This window comes from Eufriesea mexicana, unplaced genomic scaffold (genome assembly GCF_001483705.2).
Source record: "Eufriesea mexicana isolate 0111107269 unplaced genomic scaffold, ASM148370v2 scaffold14846, whole genome shotgun sequence".
In the NCBI taxonomy this organism is placed as follows: domain Eukaryota; kingdom Metazoa; phylum Arthropoda; class Insecta; order Hymenoptera; family Apidae; genus Eufriesea; species Eufriesea mexicana.
The window spans coordinates 1,687,798-1,709,400 of NW_016922283.1; the positions used below are offsets into that span (position 1 = coordinate 1,687,798).

Below are 21,603 nucleotides of genomic sequence, written 5' to 3' on the forward strand. Positions count from 1 at the left end.
CATTCGAATACCATCGCTTAAATATATTGTCACTATAATTCTCCATTCTTATTCAACCGTGGAAGCTGTCCTAATTTTAAAACCGTGACCCCCCTCCACCCATCGCCAGGAATATTCAAAACGTCGCAGCCGATTATTTCATTCGCGACATAATCGCATTCTGGACTTCGAATATCGTAAACAGAATGCTCGAAAGTATGACAATAAGGGTCCCCGGGGTTCTTCGTGGCAGTTTCGAATATATTAATACTGTGCATGAGAAGCTCTTAACTAACTGAAAAATTTCAACTTATATTTCTTCTGACAATACGTCAGTGTAGTACACCATCACTCGTTAATTTCTTGTTTAATCCTCTTGTGAGAGGTAGAGTACGCGAATTACATACTATTAGTTCTCTATTTCGCAGGGGGTCTTGAAAATTCTATCACATTTTCAAAATTCATATTTCTCTCATACAGGATGGACACTGAAAACCTGAAGTGTTTGAAAAACTCAATCCACGTTCATTTTCGACGACTTTTATTTCCTTCTGCGGCGAGTACAAAGTCGTGGTCATTCGACGGATGTCTTCCGCACGTTCACTGTAAAAATCTTTCAATTATATTTCCAAATGATAAGGAATTACTTTTGTTTTATATCTTATATCTGCTCCTCAATGGCCACCTTGTACATCATTTAAAGCAGATCGCAATCTTTCTTCTCCCGCGAGCAAGAAAAATTCCATTTATTATAAGCTAATGCTTTTGCAGCTTGCTTGCTGAACCTTCTTAGGAATAAATTTTAAGGAAACTTGCGCAAAAATGGAAAAGATTTTAATTTCATTCATGGGCCAAGAAAATTAAGACTCCTTATTTCCATCTAAATTTGTAACTCGTTTCAGTCGCCCCAACCCTACTCCAAGTTTTCCATTTAACTTTTCCGTACTTGATTCGAGAAAAATTATAATTGTGTCGATCACTTATATACCCGATATTATCGAATGTACTATATCATATTTTTAATTTAATTTAAAATATAAAATTTATATTTCATGACAAGTGTATCGTACATCTCTAAGAACAGGAAATAAAGGAGTATACCAGTGGATATTTCTTTGAATCCAAGGAAAAAAGTTATAGATCTGTTCCATCACGTGAATGATAGCAACGAAGGCGAAGCGAAGATAGCCTAGAGCTTTCGATACCAGGTGCTACGTTGCAACGCAGGGTTTCATCGAACGCGAAATGCAGAGAGTAATCTAGCATCCCGGTAACATGTATTTTCTTTTTCGCTTTACGTACCGTGAGTCGACATGCGAAATCATGGTGGAGTCGTGTCCGCTAGGAACGAAGCACGCGACGATTAGATAACAGGAATGAGAACTGTCCCGTAGCAGATAACGCAAGCGATGCACCTTCCGTATAATCAGAAGCACAGCGAGCTTCGTTTCCTGCTAACGAGCGGATGAAACATGAACTTGTGTCGTTGTTACAGATTCTGCGCAATAGCGAAGCCGCTGAAGTACGGGGTGAAGAGGACACCGCGACGAATGTTCATCTATGTCATCCTTGCTAGGTTGGCGGCGGCCTGCATCAGTCTGCCTCCCCTGTTGACCGTGAAGAACGCGCATACTGCCGAGACCGGCGCGACGATGTGTACTGTGTCCCAGAACTCCTACTATCAGAGCCACCCCGCGTTTGGGAGTTTCTACATACCACTCGACGTTATGATTCAGGTGAAGCATCGTTGAGTTTACGTGGAAGACGTTACAGTAGGTATGAGGGCATAAACTTGAACGTTTGAGATGGTCAGACTTGGAACTAGTAATCAGTGGGTGAGGACCATATATAGGCTTGGGTTTAAGAGTTCGGTAGACTTTATCTATGCATCATGATCGAGTAGCGCAGACAGTTCGTGAGGAAGAGCATGGTTAATTCTCTGTGCACTCAGTGCTGTTCTTGGTCTGAACAACTAGGCTTCAACGTTCGAAGTTATAAGATTTGGGATTGGTGATCGTTCAGTGGATGTGGACCAAGTTAGAGTTAAATTAAATTTCCAAATATTTTGCTTCATGCATATGAATTACTTAATTTCTTTATTACTTGTATATATATAGAAATTGAGAAATTGCGGAAGTGTTTGTGCCGAAAAAGTATATTCGTATGCGTGAATCGAAATAGCTAGAAATTTAACACCATTTACTTAAAATCAGATATAATTATCTAAATTTTCTAAATTTCTTTTAATCTTTTTCACTGGGAATATCACGAAAATTACAAGGGAGTTGCATTAACAAGAAACATTAAATGACGATACTTAAACACAGCAGAGTGTAATTGGAGATGTTCCTTGGCCCTAAGACGAGGTATAAGGTGGCTTGAAATTCGATTCAGTTGTAGGTTTTAAAGTATTCTTAATTAGAGGTTCAGATTGGATCTACCGGTAGTCGAGAACTGTTCTTAAATTCGGTTTTAAGGGTGCTCCGGATTCCCGTGTCCCTGGCGATTTTAATTTCAATTATTCTTCGAGAAACCCGGAATACCCGGCTGATATCGAGGAAATAATTTGTAGCGATGTAAGCTCTCTCGTATTATCACATTTTTATCATAATATATATCGAACATTTTAATACCTAATCCCAATTATCAGCATTCCGACTAACATTTAAGTTAGTATGACTAATTCACAGTTATTCCATTCAATCCCTACAGAGGTCCCGATTATCTTATTTTTGTAATTAGTAAGGAAAATTGGAACAAGGAAATCAGTCATAATGACCAACTTTCGTATATTTCATTAGAAAACCGTATTTCATTTTTGTGAATAATAAGAATAAATAAGAAATAGCAAATTGTGGAAATCGATTCTAAAATATTACAACGATCCTAAATATTTTATTTCTGCAAATAGTGGAGTCGAAAAGTATATATGAAATGCTCTAACAGTAATCTTGACAAAATCACCTCCAGTATCATAGTAATTATTTTAATCATTAATAATATTTTAAAAATATAAATGGAAATATTAACGATGATAATAATTATTATATAATTAATGAAATATCGATATCGTATTTACACATATCAGGCTAGTGGTTCTAGCGCAGAAAATACTAATTACTGTTACGGGGTCGTATCTAAAAGTGCTCCCGGTTCTATGCGGGGTGGTAAATCGTACGTCTTACTAAATTAATAGAGACGCCGACGCTGTACCGCGATTAGGGGTCTATCGTGATTTAATGGTAAACCGGGTGACAACGAACTTAATTATGTCTATTTATCGAAACTTGATTTATGTGGTAGACAGTCTTATGACCTGCCTATTGTATTGTCTAAGGGGTATCGGGAGTGATGATTAGAATTTCTAACTTGCGACAACGCTGGACTACGCTCTGGATATAGGCAATTGAAAATACAGCATTGAGTATAGCAATCTAAACAGTACTATGTCCACTGGATTAGTCTATTCGCTGATTGTCCAAGATCTACACCAATTCTAGACTGACTAATAGATAGATTCATTATCATTAGAGATATTAACAATTGACAATACAGCACTGCGTGCAGTCATCAACAGAGAACTGTAGCCGTTGGATGAATCAATTCTCCACCGATGATTTCAATTCTCTGGCAACACTAGAATGTAAAGAGGAAGGTCATATATCGCTCGGGATAGTAAGCATTGTTAATAAAGTACAGAGAACAGGAACTAACAGAGTACTGTAGCAGTTGCATTAACCACTTCGCTCATGATTTATATTCTATATCAGTTCTAGAATAATAAAATATAAATCAGTAGTAGCTGGAGATATTAACAGTTGACAATAGAGTACTGAGAGTAGCCATCAACACAGGACTTTAGCCGATGGATTGATGTATTCACTGATGACATAAGTTCCCAATTCTATAATAACCAATGAATAGATCAGTTATGGCCATAGATATTTACAATTGACAGCACGGTACTTAGTACACTCAGCAACAGGGCACTGTAGCCATTGGATTAACCTAATCACTTATGATTTAATTCTGTAGCAATTCTAGAATTACAAAAGAAAAGTCAGTTATCGCTCAAAATATTTACATTTGTCAAAACAGTACTGAGTACAGCCATCGTCAGATTAGTGTATTCGTTACATTAGTTTGCTCACAGATTATTTGAATTCCACAGCAATTCTAGAATAATGAGTGTTAGTTCAGTTATGGCTAGAGATACTTATGATTGACATTACGGTATATAGTACATATACCAACAAAGCACTGTAGCCGTTGGATTGATCGTTTCACTGATGATTTAAATTCCATGACAGTTCTAGAATGATCAAAGTATAAATCAGTTAAATTTGGCCATATTAACAATTAACAATACAGTTTTGTTCTACACCAAATCTAGAATGATCAATGGATAGATTAATTACGGCTAGAGGTATTGACAATTAACAATACAGCACAGAGTGCAGTCATCTACACAGTACTATGACAGTTGGATGAATCCATTCACTGACGTTATAAATTCTATAGAAATTCTAGAATGCCAAAGCCAGATCAATTATTGCTCGAGATATTAGCAATTGAAGAAACAGTACTGAGAATAGCCACCAACCCAGTACTGCTGCCACTGTATCACTCTATTCTAAGATGATCTATATTATATTGCTCTTCTAGAAGGATCATTGGATTGATCATTTAACGCTAAAGGTATTGACAATCGAAAATACAATACTTAGTGTAGCTATCTACACAATAGTACCGCCATTCAATAAATCTGTTCCGCAGATCATCTAAGTTGTGCAGCACTTGTAGAATGATCAATGGGTAGAACAATTGTCGCTAGAGGCATCGACCAATGTCAATACGATACTGTCTATGGCCCTCAACACTGAACTATAACCGATGTATTGATCTATTCACTGATGATTTAAATTCCACAGCAATTCTATAGTTACCAATGCATAGACTAATTATGGCTAGAGATATCTATAATTGACAATACAATACAGAGTACAGTCATCAGCAAAGTACTGTAGCCGTTGGATTAATCTATTCACTCACCATGTAAATTCTAACGAAGCTCAAAGATGATCACTGTATTGATCAATAATCGCTACGGATATTGACACTTAACAATGCTTTTCTGTATACGTATGTTATCGCTGGAAATGTTAACAGTTGAAATCATAGAACTGGGAACTGTCATCAGCACAGTACTACAGCAGTTGTATTCACCTAATCACTGATCATATACATTCCACAGCAGTACGAGAATCGTCAATGGATACATCAATAATCTCTGGAGATATGAACGTTTGACAATACAGTACTGAGTACGGCCATCAAAACAGTACTATTGCCATTGGATAACTGTATTAACTGATCATGTAAATTGTAAAGAAATTCAAATAAGGTTAATGGATAGATCAATTACTGCTACAGTTATTGGCGGTTTACAATACAGTTCTGCTTTTAGCCTTATAAACAATACCATAGATATTTGATTAATCGATTCGCTGATTATGTAAATTCTTTGCCGTGTCTTGAATGATGAAGATGTGCATCTATTATCGCTGGAGATAATGATATTTGACAATACAGTACAGAGTACAGCCATCAACACAGTACTGTAGCCGTTGTATTAATCTGTTCACAGATTACTGAAATTCTATAGCAATTCTAGAATGATCGAAGTATAAATCAGTTGTAGTTGGAAATATTAACAGTTGACAATACACTACTGAGTACAGTCATCAACGCAGTATTACAGCCAGTGCATCAACCTATTCTAAGATGATCTCAGTTATATTGCTATCCTAGAATGATCGCTGAATGGATCAATTATGGCGAGAGATATTTACAATTGGCAATAGGGCACTGAGTACAGTCGTCAACACAGTCCTATAGCTATTGTATGAATCTATTCACTGGTGAGTTATATTCTGCAGCAAATCTAGAATGATCAAGGGTTAAACCAATTATAGCTGGAGATATTAACAGTTGACAATACACTGCTAAGTATAGCCATCAACACAGTTCTACGGCATTATGTTAAAATATTCTCCGTTGACCTATATTATATTGCAATTCAAGAGTAATCAATGTATTCGCCAATTATCGCTAGGAATATTGACAAATGACAATAGAGTACTGGGTGTAGCCATCTATACAATTCTGTAGTCATTGGATTAATCCATCAACTGGGCATCAACACACCATAGCATCTCAAGAATAGTCAATAAATGTATAAATCATTGATAGAGATATTGACTATTTACAATACATTACCGAGTACATTCATCGTCACAGTACTGTAGTCGCTGGATTAATTTGTTCAATGATGACAAATTCTACAGCAATTTTGGAATAATCAATGTGTAGATAAGTTATGTCTAGAGACATTTACAATTGACAGTGCGGTACTTATTACGTCCACCAACAAACCAGTGTAGCCATGGGATTAGTCTGTCCACGGATGATATAAACTCTACACCAATTCTATAATGATCAATGGATACATCAAATATCGATAGAGATGTTGACAAATGTCAACACAGTACTGAGTATAGCAATCTACACAGTTTTATATGTATTGTATAAATCTATACGCTGATCATCTAAGATCTTCAGCAATTGTAGAACCATCAATGGATTGAACAACTGTCGCTAGAGACATTGACAGATGACAATAGAGTACCAAATATAGCCATCAACACTGATTTATAGCCGATGGATTGATATATTCACTGATGACTTAAATTCCATCGCAATTCAGCAATAACCAATGAATAGATCAGTTACGGCTAGAGATATTTATAATTGAAGTACGGTACTCAGTATATCCACGAACAGAGCACTGCTGCCGTTGGAATAATCTGTTCACTGTTGATTTAAATTCTATAGCAATTCTAGAATAACGAAAGGATTATCAATTATCGCTCGAGGCATTAACAATTGAGAAAACAGTACTGAGTACATCCATTACCACGGTACTGTAGGAATTGAATAATTATGTTTGCTGATCATTTATGTTCTTCAGCACTTATAGAATGATCAATGGATAGAGCAATTATCGTTTGGGGCATTGACGTATGTTAACACACTACTGAGTATAGCAATCTAAGCAGTACTTCATCAATTGGATTAATCTGTTCGTTGATCACCTGAGTTCTACACCAGTTCTAGAATGATCAATGGATAGATTAATTATCATAACAGATATTGACAGTTGGCAATACAGCACTGCGTGCATTCATCATCGCAGTCAAATTGCAGAATAATCAATGTTTAGAACAATTATGGCTGGAGATAGTTACAATTGACGGTACGGTACTTGTTACTCAGTTCTGTGTTAATTGCTGTACTCTGTCCTGCGTTGGCAATGCTTACTCTCTCAAGCGATAATAGATCTTTCTTTTATCATTCTAGAATTGCTGTATAATTAAGGTCATTAGTGAACAGAATAATCAAACGGCTACAGTGCACCGTTGGTGGCCATACTGCTGAAGAACTTAGATGTTCTGCGAACAGACTAATTCGATAACCATAGTATTATATAGAAGGATACACTCAGTACTGTACTGTCATTTGTCAACACCACTACCGATATTTGATCTATCTATTAATCACTCAAGAATTGCTATACTGTGTAAATAATCAGTGAACATATTAATCCAACGTTTGAAGTGCTCTCTAAGTGGATGTACTAAGTATCATACCGTCGATTGTGAATATCTCTAGTCATAACTTTTGCATACATTGATTATTCTATATTTGTTGTGGAATTTAAATTACCAGTGAACAAATTACCCCAACGGCTACAGTACTGTGATGATGGCTGTACGCTCTACGGTATTGCCAATGCTTCCTATCTCGAGCGATAATTAATCTTCCTTTTGTCTGTCTAGAATTGCTACGGAATTTAAATCGTCAGTGAATAAAATAATCCAGTTTATCTCTAGCGGTAATTGTTCTATCCATTGATGACTCTAAATCTGCAATATAAAATGGATGATCACAGGACAGGTTAATACGATGGTTGAATAACTGTGATGATGGCTATACGCCGTAGTGCGTTGTCAATTGTTAATAACTCTAGCTATAATTGATTAAAGCAATGATCATTCTAGTATTCCTATGAAATGTAAATCAGCAGTGAACAGATTGAAACGACGGCTACTGTACTGTGTTGATGGCTGCACTTAGTACCGTATTATCAGTAGTCAATATCTCTAGCGACAATTGATCTATGCATTGCTTGTTCCAGAATGGATATAGAATTTTGGTGATCCGTGAATAAATTAATACAATGTCTATAGTACCGTATAGATTGCTATATTTTGTACTGTATTGTTTATCGTAAATATCTGCAGCGTAGTTGATCGTTCAAAAACTGCAAATGAATTTAATTCATCAACCTATGTATAAATCCAATTTCTATACTAATGGTTTGATGGCTATACTCAGTACTGTATTGCCAAATGTGAACATCTTTAGTGATAATTGATGAATCTTTTAATAATTCTAGTGCTGCTAGAGAACTTAAATTATCAGTGAATAGATAAATACATTGATTACCGTACTGTGCTGATAGCTATACTCAGTACTCTATTGCCAACTGTAAACATCTCTAACAATAATTAATTAATCCATTGATCATTCCAGAATTGCTTTAGAATAAGCATGGTTAGCGAAAAGATTAAGCCAATGGCTATAGTACTGCCTATAGCACTATAAATAGAATTGTAATGTCCATCTTCAATGTCTCAAGCAATATTTCATAAACCCCTTGATCATCCCTGAATTGATATATTTTTCAAATCATCAGTGAGTTAATTAATCCCGTAGCTATAGCACGGGTTATATGGCTATACTCAGAACTGCATTATCATCTACCAATGTCTCTAGCGTTAGTTCATCTATACATAAATCATTCTAGAATTTCTATGGAATTTATATGATCAGTGATGAGGTTAATACAATAGCAATAGTACTGTGTTGATGGCCGTACTCAGTACTGTGATGTCCGTAATTAATATCTCCAGCGGCCACTGATAAATCCTTTGAACATTCCAAAATCGCTAAAAAATTTACATGTTCAGTGAATTGATTAATCTAATTGCTATAGTGCTGTTTATAAGGCCACAAACAGAACTGTATTGGCGAATGTCAACATATGTAGCGATAATTGCATCCATTGGGCATTCTGGAAATGGTATAGAATTCAGATCATCAGTGAATTGATTAATCGAGTAGCAATTGCACTGTTTAGATGATGATACTCAGTACTGTATTTCCAATTGTCAATATCTCTAGCGATATTTGGTCTATACATAGATGATTCTCGACTTGTCGTAGAATTTAAGTGATCCGTGAATAGCTTAATACAATAGCTGTAGTGCTGTGTTGATGGCTATTCGCATTACTGTGTTGTCAGTTGTTAACTTCTCTGGCAATAATTCATGAATCTCTTGATCATTCAAAAATTGTTGAAGCATTTGCCTGATCATTGAGGAGATTAATCCAATGACTGTAGTACTGCTTTGATGGCTGTACTCTGCACTCAATTGTCACTTGCTTATCCCTCCAGCTATGATTGGTTTCTGCTTGGATCATTCCAGAATTGATATAGAATTTCATTCATCATCGAACAGATTAATATAACGGCCACAATGGACTTTTGGCGCATGTAGTTAGTACTGTATTGACATATGTCGATGTCCACAGCAACAACTGCTCTGTGCATTGATCATTCTACAATTGCTGATGAAATTAGATGATCAGAGAATCAGATTAATTCAATGACCATAGTAATGTGTAGATAGCTACACAAGGTATTGCGTTTTCGTTTGTAAATGTCACTACCGATATTTGATGTATCCATTGATCGTTCTAGAATTGCTATAGAATTTAAATCATCAGTAAACAGGTCAATCCAACGGCTACAGTGCTCTGTTGGCGGATCTATTAAGTACTGTACTGCCAATTGTAAATACCTCTAATCAGAATTGATCTATACACTGGTCATTCTAGAATTGCTGTGGAATATAAATCATCTGTCGGCCAATTAATCCAACGGCTACGGTACATTGATGATGGTTGCACTCTGTACTGCGTTGTGAAATGTTAACATCTCGAGGGATGACGGATCTGTCTTTTGCCATTCTAGAATCGCTATAGAATTTAAACCATCAATGAATAGATTATTCAAACGGCAAGAGTGCTCTGTTTGTGGATATACTGGGTACCGTACTGCTAATTATAAATGTCACTAGTCATAACAGATGTATACATTGATTATTCTAGAATTGTGGTGGAATTTAAGTCATAAGAGAGCAAATTCTTCCAACGGCAACAGTACCATGATAATGGCTGCCCTCAATACTGTTTTGTCAATTGTTAATATCTCGGGCGATAATGGATCTCCTTTTGTCATTCTGGAATCGCTATAGAATTTAAATCACCAGTGAACAGGTTAATCAAACGGGTACAGTGCTCTATTAATGGCTATACTTATTACTGTATTGACAAATGTCAGGGTCTCCGGCGACAATTTCTCCATCCGTTGATCATTCTACAATTGCAGGAGGACGTAGTTGATCAGAGAACTGATTTACTCAATGGCTATATTAATGTGTAGATGGCTACACTCAGTAATGTATTGTCATTTCTCAATGTCACTACTGACACTTGATCTATTCATTGATCATTTTAGACTTGCTATGGAGTTAAAATCATCAGTGAACGTTTTAATCCAACGGCTATAGTATTGTATAGATTGCTATACTCAGATATGTATTTTCAATTCGCATCGTACATAGCGACAATGGTTCTGTCCAATTTTCATTCCTGAATTGCAATATAACATAGATCGTCATAGAATAGGTTGATACAATGTTTGTAGTACAGCGTCGATGATTATACTCAGAACTGTATTGTCAATTGTTGATATATCCAGCTATAACTGATGTATCCATTGATCATTCTAGAATTGCTATGGAATTTAAGTCGCCAGTGAATAAATTACTCCAACGGCTACAGTGGTCTATTGGTAGCTATATTCAGCTATGTATTGACATATGCCGTGTCTCCGGCGACAATTGCTCTCTCCATTGATCATTCTAGAATTGGTGTAGAACATAGATGAACAGCGATTAGATTAATCCAATATGTGTAATAGTGTTTACATTGGTATACCCTGTGCTGCTTGTAGGGGTTAAATTTATTTTTGTCAAGTAGAATAAATGTCGAATAGATTTCTTTTCCCTCGAATCGATGATGAAGCTATTGCGGTCGAACCAGCTTCGGCTGCTCCTAACATGGGGTGGTTGACTTACGAGCATCATGAGTCCAGTGTTGTCGCAAGTTAGAAATTCTAATCATCACTCCCGATACCACATAGACAATACACTCGGCAGGGCAAAAGACTCTCTAGCACACTAATCTAGTTCTGTTAAATCGAGATAATTAAGTTCGTTGTCAGACGATATACCATTAAATCTCGATGACGCCCTAATCGCTGTACAGTGCCGGCGTCTCGATTAATTTAGTAAGCTGCACGATTTATTACCCGCATGGAACCAGGAGCACCTTTAGATACGATCCCGTAAGAGTAATAAGCATTCTCTACTGTAGAACCATTAGTCTGATATGTGAAAATACGTTATCGATATTTCATTAATTTTATAATAACCATTACCATCGATAATATCTGTATTTATATTTTTCAAATATTATTAACGATTAAAATAGTTACTGATACTGGAAGTGATTTTGTCAAAATTACTGTTAGAGCTTTTCATATATACTTTTCGACTCCACTATTTGCAGAAGTAAAATATTTAGGACCGTTGTAATATTTTAGAATCGCTCAACATAATTTGCACTTTCGAAATTATTCTTATTATTCATAAAATTCGAGTACGAGATTCTAATAAAATATACGAAAGTTGGTCTTTATATCTGATTTGCTTGTTCCAATTTTTCTTACTGATTACAAAAATAAGGTAATCGAGACCTCTATAGGACTTTAATGTTATACATGGGAATTAGTCATATTAATAGAAATGGTAGTCGGAATGCTGATAATTGGGATTATCTATTAATATATGCGATATATACTATGATAAAAGTGTGATAATACGAGTGAGCTTTATTCGGTAAACGTGATCGGGAAAACATGGATAATTTAAATTCCCTGCAAATTGTTTCCTCGATAACGGCCAGGCATACCGGTTTTCTCGAAGAATAGTTGAAATTGAAATCGCCAGGAGCACGAGATTCCGGAGCACTTTTAAAACCGCATTTAAGAACGCTCTCGAGTTCCGGTAGATCCAACCTAAATTTCTAATTAAGAATACCTTAATACCTACAACTTAATCGAATTTCAAGCCACCTCGTGCCTCGTCTTAGGATCGGGGAATTTCTCCAATTACTCTCTGCTGCGTTGGAGTATCGTCATTTAATGTTTCCTATTAATGCTACTCCCTTGTAACTATAGTGGTTTTCCCAGTGAAAAAGATTTTAAAAAATTTTGAAAGTTTACATACTTATATCTGGGTATAGGTAAGAGCATACGAATTACTTTTTCGGTACAATCACTTCTTCCATTCTTCTATCTTTATATACGTATGAATTACTAAATAATTAAATGATTCGTATGCATGAAGCAAGATATTTACAAATTTAATTTAACTCTTACTTGGTCCATATCCACTGAGCGATCACCAATCCCAAATCTCATAACTTCGAGCGTTGAAGCCAAGGTGTTCAGACCAAACACAGCACTGTGTGTACAGAGAATTAACCATGCCCTTCCTCACGAACTATCTGTGCTACTCGACCGTGATGCATAGATAAAGTCTACCGAACTCTTGAACCCAAGACTACATATGGTCCACATCCACTGAAGACTAGTTCCAAGTCTGACCATCTCAAACGCTCAAGTTTATGCCCTCATACATACAGTATCGACGTCCACGTAAACTCAACGATGCTTCACCTGAATCATAACGACGGGTGGTATGTGGAAGCTCCCAAGCGTGGGGTAGCTCTGATAGTAGGAGTTCTGGGACACAGTACACATGGTGGCGCCGGTCTCGGTAGTATGCTCGTTCCTCATGATCTACAGGGGGGTAGACTGATGCAGGCCGCTGCCAACCAACCTAGGATGACGTAGATGAATATTCGTCGCGGTGTCCTCTTCGCCCCGTACTACGTTATGACGCAGAATCTGTAACAACGGCACAAACTCAGGTTTCATCTGCTGGTTATCTGAATACGAAGCACGCAGTGTTTCTGATTAAACGAAACGTGCATCGCTTGCGTTGTCCGTTTCGGGACGGTTCTAATTCCTGTTATCTAATCGTCACGTGTTTTGTTCCTAGCGGACACGTCTCCACCACGTGTTCGCATGTCGACTCACGGTACATAAAACGAAAAAGAAACCACATGTTACCGGGTTGCTAGATTATTCTCTGTATTTCGCGTTCGATGAAACCCTGCGTTGCAACATAGCGCCTGAGATCGAAAGCTCTGGACTACTTTCGCCGCGCCTTCCTTACTATCATTCACGCGATGGACTGATCTATAATCTTTTCCCTTGGATTCAAAGAATTTTACCCTCCTATACTCGTTTGTTTCCTACTTTTAGAGATGTACGATACACTTATCACATAATAAATGTTTGATATATTAAATTAAATTAAACATAAAATATAGCACATTTTATAATATCGGGTTTACAAGTGATCAATACAATTATAATTTTTCTCGAATGATGTACGGCTAAGGTAAAGTGAAGGCTTGGAGTAGGGAAGAAGCGACTGAAACGAGTTACAAATTTAGATGAAAATAAAGATTTTTAATTTTTCTTGGCCCATGAATGAAAATAATGTCTCTTCCATTTTTACGCAAGTTTCTTTAAAATTAATTCCTAAGAGGGTTCAACGAGCAAGCTGCAAAACCGTTAGCTCGTAATGAGTGGAATTTTCCTTGCTCGCGAGAGAAAAGCTATTACGATCTGCTTTAAATGATGTAGAAGGTGGCCATTGAGGAGCAGATGTAAAATATGAAAGAAAAGTAATTTCCTACCATTTGGAAATTTAATTGAAAGATTTTTACAGTAAACGTGCGAAAGACATCCGTAGAAAGACCACGACTTTGTACTCGCCGCAGAAGGAAATAAAAATCATCGAAAATGAACGAGTTATGAGTTTTCGAAGCCATTGAGTTCTTCAGTGGCCATCCCGCATAAGAGAAATATGAATTTCAAAAATCTGATACAATTTTCAAGACACGCGGCGATATGGAGATCCAATAGAATGTTACTCGAGTACTCCACCTGTCACAAGAGGATTAACCATGAAATTGACGATTGACGGTGTACTACACTAACGTGTTGTATGAAGAAATATAAGCAAATATACTTCAGTTAGTTAGGAGCATTTCATTCGTGGTATTAATATATTCGAAACTACCAGGAAGATCCCCTGGGTCCCTTGGAGTCCCACTTTCGAGTATTCATTTACGATATTGGTAGTCCTGAAAGCGATTATGTCGCGATGATATAATCGGTTACGGCGTTTTGAATATTTCTCGTGGTGGATGGAGGGCGGTTTTTATATTAGGACAGCTTCCACGGTTGAATAAAAATGGTGAACTTTCGTGACAATAAATTTATGCGAAGGTATTCGCATGCCGGGAACGAAAAGAATTATTGAATAAATCCGAATATTAGTACCGACTTAGAAGCAATCGGAATAAGTCAGCCACCTGCGAATTTTTCATTAGCTGTCACGCTGCTATGAAATTATACACCTAAAATTCGCGCAAGCGAAATGGAAGTATATCTAATCACTCTTGATATTCGAGACTTTGAAGGTTTTCGTAAAAAGATATTAGAAAGTAGGGAAAATGCAGGGAAGAGATGAAAATAACCCAGATACTCGGTATAAATTTCATTCTATCTCCGTAGTACCCTCAGCTCGGTCCCTTGTAGTTAAACATTAAGTGTACACTATCACCCAAATCGTCTCTGCAGTATTATATTCGACTACACAAGCAAGGAATTGTAACAGTTTCAAATGAATCTTGATCTAAAACAGAAAGTTAATATGACACTGTATTTAAACAAAGCTGCAAATTACTAGCAATGTAGGATTAACAAGACCTTCCAAATCGAGTTCATCAAAAATTTCAAAGTGTATTCGATAATGCGGGCGCAAAAGGAATATTCGAATCTCCTTTTTCACCAAAACCAATCAAAATTCCCATCACGGAGTATTAAATATCAGCTACATTCCAGGTATCAATTCCTACGACTCTCATGTATGGGAAGACACTTGTTATAACAACAATTCGCGGTAAGAATGTGCAACTATACAACCACGGGACAAAACGAGATTATAATCGTAATTAAACTGGTCAGCGTGCGAAACGCTCTTTTCAATTTAAGATAATTTTACGAGTCGCGAAGCGGTACCGCGGCGCTACCCTTATCCATATTTATCACGTTGCCGGGTATTTTCATCTCAAAAATTACGACATTATTACAGCGGCCTCATACACATATGCATCAGTCGATTTGAACGGCATTGCCCGCTGAAGATACCGATTCGCTCTGCCACCCCAGACAATCGCGCGATTTGCATCACGGAGGTTGCGAGGTCCAGGAGGGAATGGTATCAATGGGGTACAGAGACCATTCAGACACGGTGTAACTTCATTAAAATGAGAATGGCGACGGGCTTCTGGAGGAATTTCTAAACCTTTGGACACTCGCTGCTACATGTCCGAACGGTTGAATGAGGTGGGCTTGGAAAGAATTATTCGAAGCAGATAAAGTTGCATAATTTAATAGCGTGGAAGAATGTAGGAGGTTCGATTTTATATTTTCTTTTTCGTGAGATGGATGCTTGGAAATTGTGTTATTTTTACGTATAGCACGAGTGCTGATGAGATACTAGCCCCTGGGAGGAATTACTTTATGTATCAAGGATAAATACACTCTGCGATAATATATTGCAAAGTACTGTACTTAGTAATATCATGTTTCTTCTTGTTGCTTTATAAATGTTTTTCATACTATTATTATTGATTATGTGCATATTTTTATTATTAATCTGTTATATTTGATTTCGTTTAACTAAACCTTGGTTCTATCCTTTTTGATGGTAGATTTTAGACTGGTGATTATTTGAAATAATTATTTCGATGGGAATATTTAAACGAAGTGATTAAAATAGTTAAGGTGCTCTAAGATGAGAACATTTGAAAAACAGCTGAGATATCCCGGTGAATAAGGGTCGTGAAATTATTGCAAAATAATTAAAACAGTTAAGAGCATCGCAAGAGTTATTACAAAGTAACAGAAAATACAAAAGGGAAATGTCGAGCAATGAGAAAATTATTATCTCCACTTACACAACTCATTAACGAATATTCTACTATGAATTTGAATATTGCGACTGTACTGTATTAATATTTATGATAATTAAAATAATATGCATAAAGTGATGAAGGATTACACAATGACGAAATGCCGATTAAAACAATTTGATCTATTTTCACAACAATGGAAGCGGAGGTGTACGTGTGCTGCAGTTCGATAAATTTGCAAAATTTTCGAGCACAGTCGCATAAATCGAGGATTTCGTTACAAATGCGCTGAAATATATTATCGAAATGAAGAGACTGCTCCGTGTACGGATGCGAGTAATTTATCCTCGAATTCGAGGGTTTTGGCATAAGCTTGAAATAAAAACGGCGAACCATCGATTTCGCAATTCCAATTCAATTTTTCAACGCACCTGCCCACCGGCATACTTCAAAGTTAAACATTATGCGCATAAATGGTTCCTGCCTCTGTATTATACTTCGACAACGACCGAATCGATCGTTTCCCCAAATCAGGCCTTTTTAATTCGTCGGATTGTGGGAAACTGCATAATCTAACCTGCAAGGTGACAGCAGTGCACACTTTAATCACGTGTGAAATTTTTGAATCCTTAATCCCTCGAATGGAATCTGTTTCTTGAATGAGAAGACGGTTGAATACGTGATTGTAATAAGAATATTGGCAGTAATTTTTTAATAGAAGAGCACAAACGTGTCTATAAGTGAGATAAGCTTCCTAAATTTTGGATGGAGCAATTATTAATTAAAATTAAATTTTTGAATAAAAATGAATAAATTCTATTTCCAAGAGGATACTTTAAAGGTTTCTCTGAGAAGATTCCGTGACAAGGTAGCCCCATCGAAAGTCAATAGAAATATCAACTCAACAATCGTTCACCATTTATCTACGTAATATTTAGGCTTCTGGTATTTACGATTGCTATCCCAGTCTTTATGAGCCTCGATGCGGACAGCGAGCACACCGACAAGTCCTAAGAGCAGATCTAAGTTAACACCTGCAGGCATTCCTCAACGTTTCAAAATCCTATTTAGATTTCGATCGTTAGGTAGCTTAAGCTATCATAAACCTCGGTCATCTCTATACTTGCGGAGCAAACACCTTATTTAACGATCTGTACGACAAATTTTCTTTCGAGATGATTAACCAACAACGTTCTTAGAGATCTAACATGCTGACGAAATAGCTACTGATGTGCAAACACTGAGGTTTGCCAAACGGAAAAACAATTGCAAATTATAATTTATCATATCGAGGTGGGAGCGAAGTCTTAGTATATGAAACACCTAAAAATTATGAAATTTATTACTAATATCAAATTGCTCGCAACGTAAACGTAAAACAAAGATGAAGATGTTAATAAATTATCGGTAATTATTTGTATATACACGGTACTTGTGTTAAAATGTACCTATAATTTAGAAAAAGTTTATAAATTATTGCAATGATTGTTAATAACAAATTGATATGCTTAATAACATGTTATCCATAACGTAAATTTATAATAAAAGTGGAAAAATTAAAAAATTATTGGCTATCATTACGCGGAAGTAATAATAAATGAAAACGAGAAAGTTCGGAAATTTTCGGCCTATTTCGTACACCGAAATAGGGGTCTTGTGTAAAGGGGAACCGTGCGACTGTTCAGTCCTTTGCCGGGTGGTGCTCTGACCGGACACCCCGGCGTCAGGACCAGACACTTCCGGAGCATCACCGGGCTCTGGCGACGTTCCCGACGGTCAGAGGTGGGCGACGTGGCTTTAGAAAGTCATTTTTATTACAGTTTTTTCTCGTTTCTATCTAATATCGACGTTTTTATTTTTATGTCTCATCGTTCCCCTTACTAATCAGTTCTCTTTCAGGTCTAATGTACATATTTCCTTTACAGGTTCATTATCTGAATTCTTTGGTTTGAACTCGGGTTCATTTGTCCTTTTGACTTTTTCGTGGTAACTTCTAAGATTTCAAAGAGGGGGTCGGACGTGTGTATGGAGGGGCATTAGGGTGGGTTGCAGGTGAGGTGGAAGTGGATGGTGGTCGTCGAATGAGATCTTCGGACTAGCCGATGGACAATGTCCACTCCACCTATGCACCAACCCCCACCCTCGTGTAATATAATAATAGAACTTTTCCTTTAGATTCTACTTATATTTATATCTGAAATTTTTCATCGTTTGTTTGTTATCCTGAGTTCGGCTTTATTACAACGAATGATTGTTTCTGTCTCGTCGATGTGTTGCTTTTGTTTCATCGGTGAATTGTTCCTTCCAATTGGTAAACCTTTACGGTTTCTATTTTTTTCACTGATATTTTCTTTCCCCTGCTATTCCGTTTCCTTGCAGGTATATACATTTTCCCTTTAGGTATTCAGGTTTTTCAAGTCATTCAATATTTCATTCAGAAGACGTCGTTGGACGACAAGGGATGCGTGCGTTTAGGTCTAAGTAGTTATAAATTGTTTTAAGATAGATCCCTATGCTAGGACCCATATGTGCGCGTTATCTGTACAAAGGTAACCTACCCAACTTGGAGCGAATATATCCATTCTATATTCCTTCTCGTTTACCAGAGAGGACACAATTTTTCCTGCGACAATCCCGATCTACCTTAAGCCCTGACAGGCATACGCGACGTAATCCCGTGTACTCGACAATTCCATGTTCCGTAAGTCATCCTCACGGCTCGTCTCCGACACTAATTTCAGCCACTGTCAATCTCGTCATGCATTGTTTCTGGGGTAGTCGTTGGGTTGGTGTTTCACCTGGTATCAATACAAGGGTCTGTCGGCCCTGGTCATCCTTGGCACCTTCGCGTGCACGACTGGAGTATTGGTCTTGCAGTCGTACATTGCATATCGTGCCTACGGTCAGACCCCTGGGGATGATACCTTAATTGGTTTCTCCCCGATGTGGCTGCGGAACAGCTTCGTGACCTGCTGCAAAGCCTCGCTAGGGACCCTCGGGTTGATTCTGGTTGTTTCAGCGGTACGTTCGACTATCTTGGAATACGTATAAGACATGGCGTGGTCGGCAGTAGCTGGAATGTGCTAGACCCGATCGAGAGGGTGCTGGACATGAAGGTGTCTAGTACACGAGAGTACTTCGCGTATGCAGGTCGGTCCTTTGATTAAACGCGATGTCGTTCTAGCGCGCCGCGATATTATCTTGATCGCGTTAACTCCCTATTTCTATGGTAACTTAGTAACATTAGAGTTCGTTGAAATAAAATATCTTTACGTTGCGGCAGTAAAGTTTCGGTATACCGACCCGAAACCCATTTTGTAAGACACGAAATTTGATAAAGTGTCAGAAGCTTCGATTCAGTTTCTGTCGCTCCAAGTTGAATTAGGGCATCTTTGCTACAAATAACGCCAGCAGGCTATACCACTAGGGCGCTTGTCGGGTCTAGATGCCGCTTCCACGTGGTATGGCCTGGTAATTGGTTTTGTCCTCTAAATAACAATTTTTGGGGAACGATGCCAAGCCAAGAGCTACGCACCAAAGTTGAAATATTAGTTATAATCTGGTTACGAGTTAGTCAATAAATAAAAAGTGTGCAGAGGACAGCGGCACATGCCATGGAAGTTTTATCAAACACCTCGGATTTTCCGGCTGCATCGTAATGGAATTTTGAACTGGATTAACAATGCGTGTCGGCTCTGTGAACGGGACGGGGTTTGAGCTGCGTCGTTTTCTTCGAGGGAATTTTAACAAGCCGAGACAATAACGGATTTGTCGTTCATGAGCATACGAACGAAATTGGCAATCCTAATGCGTCGAGTCAAAATAAAACGATCTTAGGAAGACGATGAATGTTCGTCGGGCGGTATAAATCTCCCGCTTTTGAGGTAGCATTTCTAGGTCCGGAATAGATCCATTGTTCTTCGATTCGATTTCCGAGGTCGCTGTCCCCATATTGCCAAATTTTCGCGAACTTTACACCAGCGCTGACAGGTTTTTGCGTATATTGTTTCGACGTTGCTAAATCTTCGTAAATTCTGATTTAATATTTACGATTTTCGAAAATATTACTTTGACATTCCTAAATCTTCGCAAATAGTGTCCTGAATTTATTTGGCACATTATCCCGAGTGTCTACGATGACTTCTGCTAAAGAACTCCAATGAGATTTTGTTTTAAAAAATACCAGTGGCTCAGACTTATCAAACTCACACTCAGACATATCAAAATTAGCAAATAATTAATTAACTATCAAAATTCTAGTAAATCACCGAAAATTAGTCTAAATACGTTTTTCCGAAGGCTCGTTCAAAATACGGAAATCCCAGATCGTATGTAACGTGAGGATTTTCGCGGAACGACATTTAAGCGGTTTTCGAATTTTCGCGAAGAATTTGTCATGGTGAGATAATCTACTCGGCCACTTTATGCCGGTTTCTATTAAATTACGCCGATACGTCGCCGGAAGAGGCATTATTTATGCAGTTATTCGCGAGTTTATCCAGACTCGGTAATAAGAGTCACAGCCTGGAATCCCATGCGTCTGCGTGGACTAAACTAATTATATAATTATCTTTAAATGCACAGCCTTCGAACGTGCTACGTCGCCCTAACGTAAACATACCCGGCATAATTATTCATGGTCTTTTGCGTTAGTCTTCGGCCAATGAACCTCTCTTCGATATCGGCAGGCCCACATTGTCAATGGTAAGTGGAACTTAAATGGATTTCGGTGTAATCTCGTGGAATCGAGGTAACCGGGTTGGCAGTTACGCAGCCAGTTGTGTGTACAGCTCGCAAGAGACCTGGTGTATGTAGCTCTAGAGGAAATAAAGTTTAAGTCTCGATAAGGGGAAATTTAATCAGCGTTAATCGTTAACTATGCGTATACTTGGCATAAACGTAAGCGCTATTTTTATCTTCTTTCTCATTTTTTCGCCATTTTCAATGACATTCCTCTGCATAAATTCTTATGCGAAAAATGGCCAAATGTCGAGCCAAGAGATTCCCATTGGAATCTGTATCGAATTATTATATTTCTCGTGTCTTCTATTTTAAGATATATTATTAAATTAGAACCGGGAGAAATTAATTAAATTGCTCTTCGAAACCGGGTGATTTTTGCGGATATTATATTGCGAATGAAGTTAATTTTATTTTATTCGGAGCGAAAATAGATGTTCCGGTGAAAGGCGTTCCTTCTAGTATGTCAAGTTGAAAATTGAAATATAAAAATCTTACTAATCGATGCGTGAAGCT

The 21,603-nt window shown here is 37.5% G+C and overlaps 1 pseudogene; it reads left to right on the forward strand.

The window, feature by feature from the left end:
- Positions 1-1,730, forward strand: part of LOC108553996 (5-hydroxytryptamine receptor 1-like) — a 12,568-nt pseudogene extending 10,838 nt beyond the window's left edge.
- Positions 1,731-21,603: the final 19,873 nt, after the last annotated feature.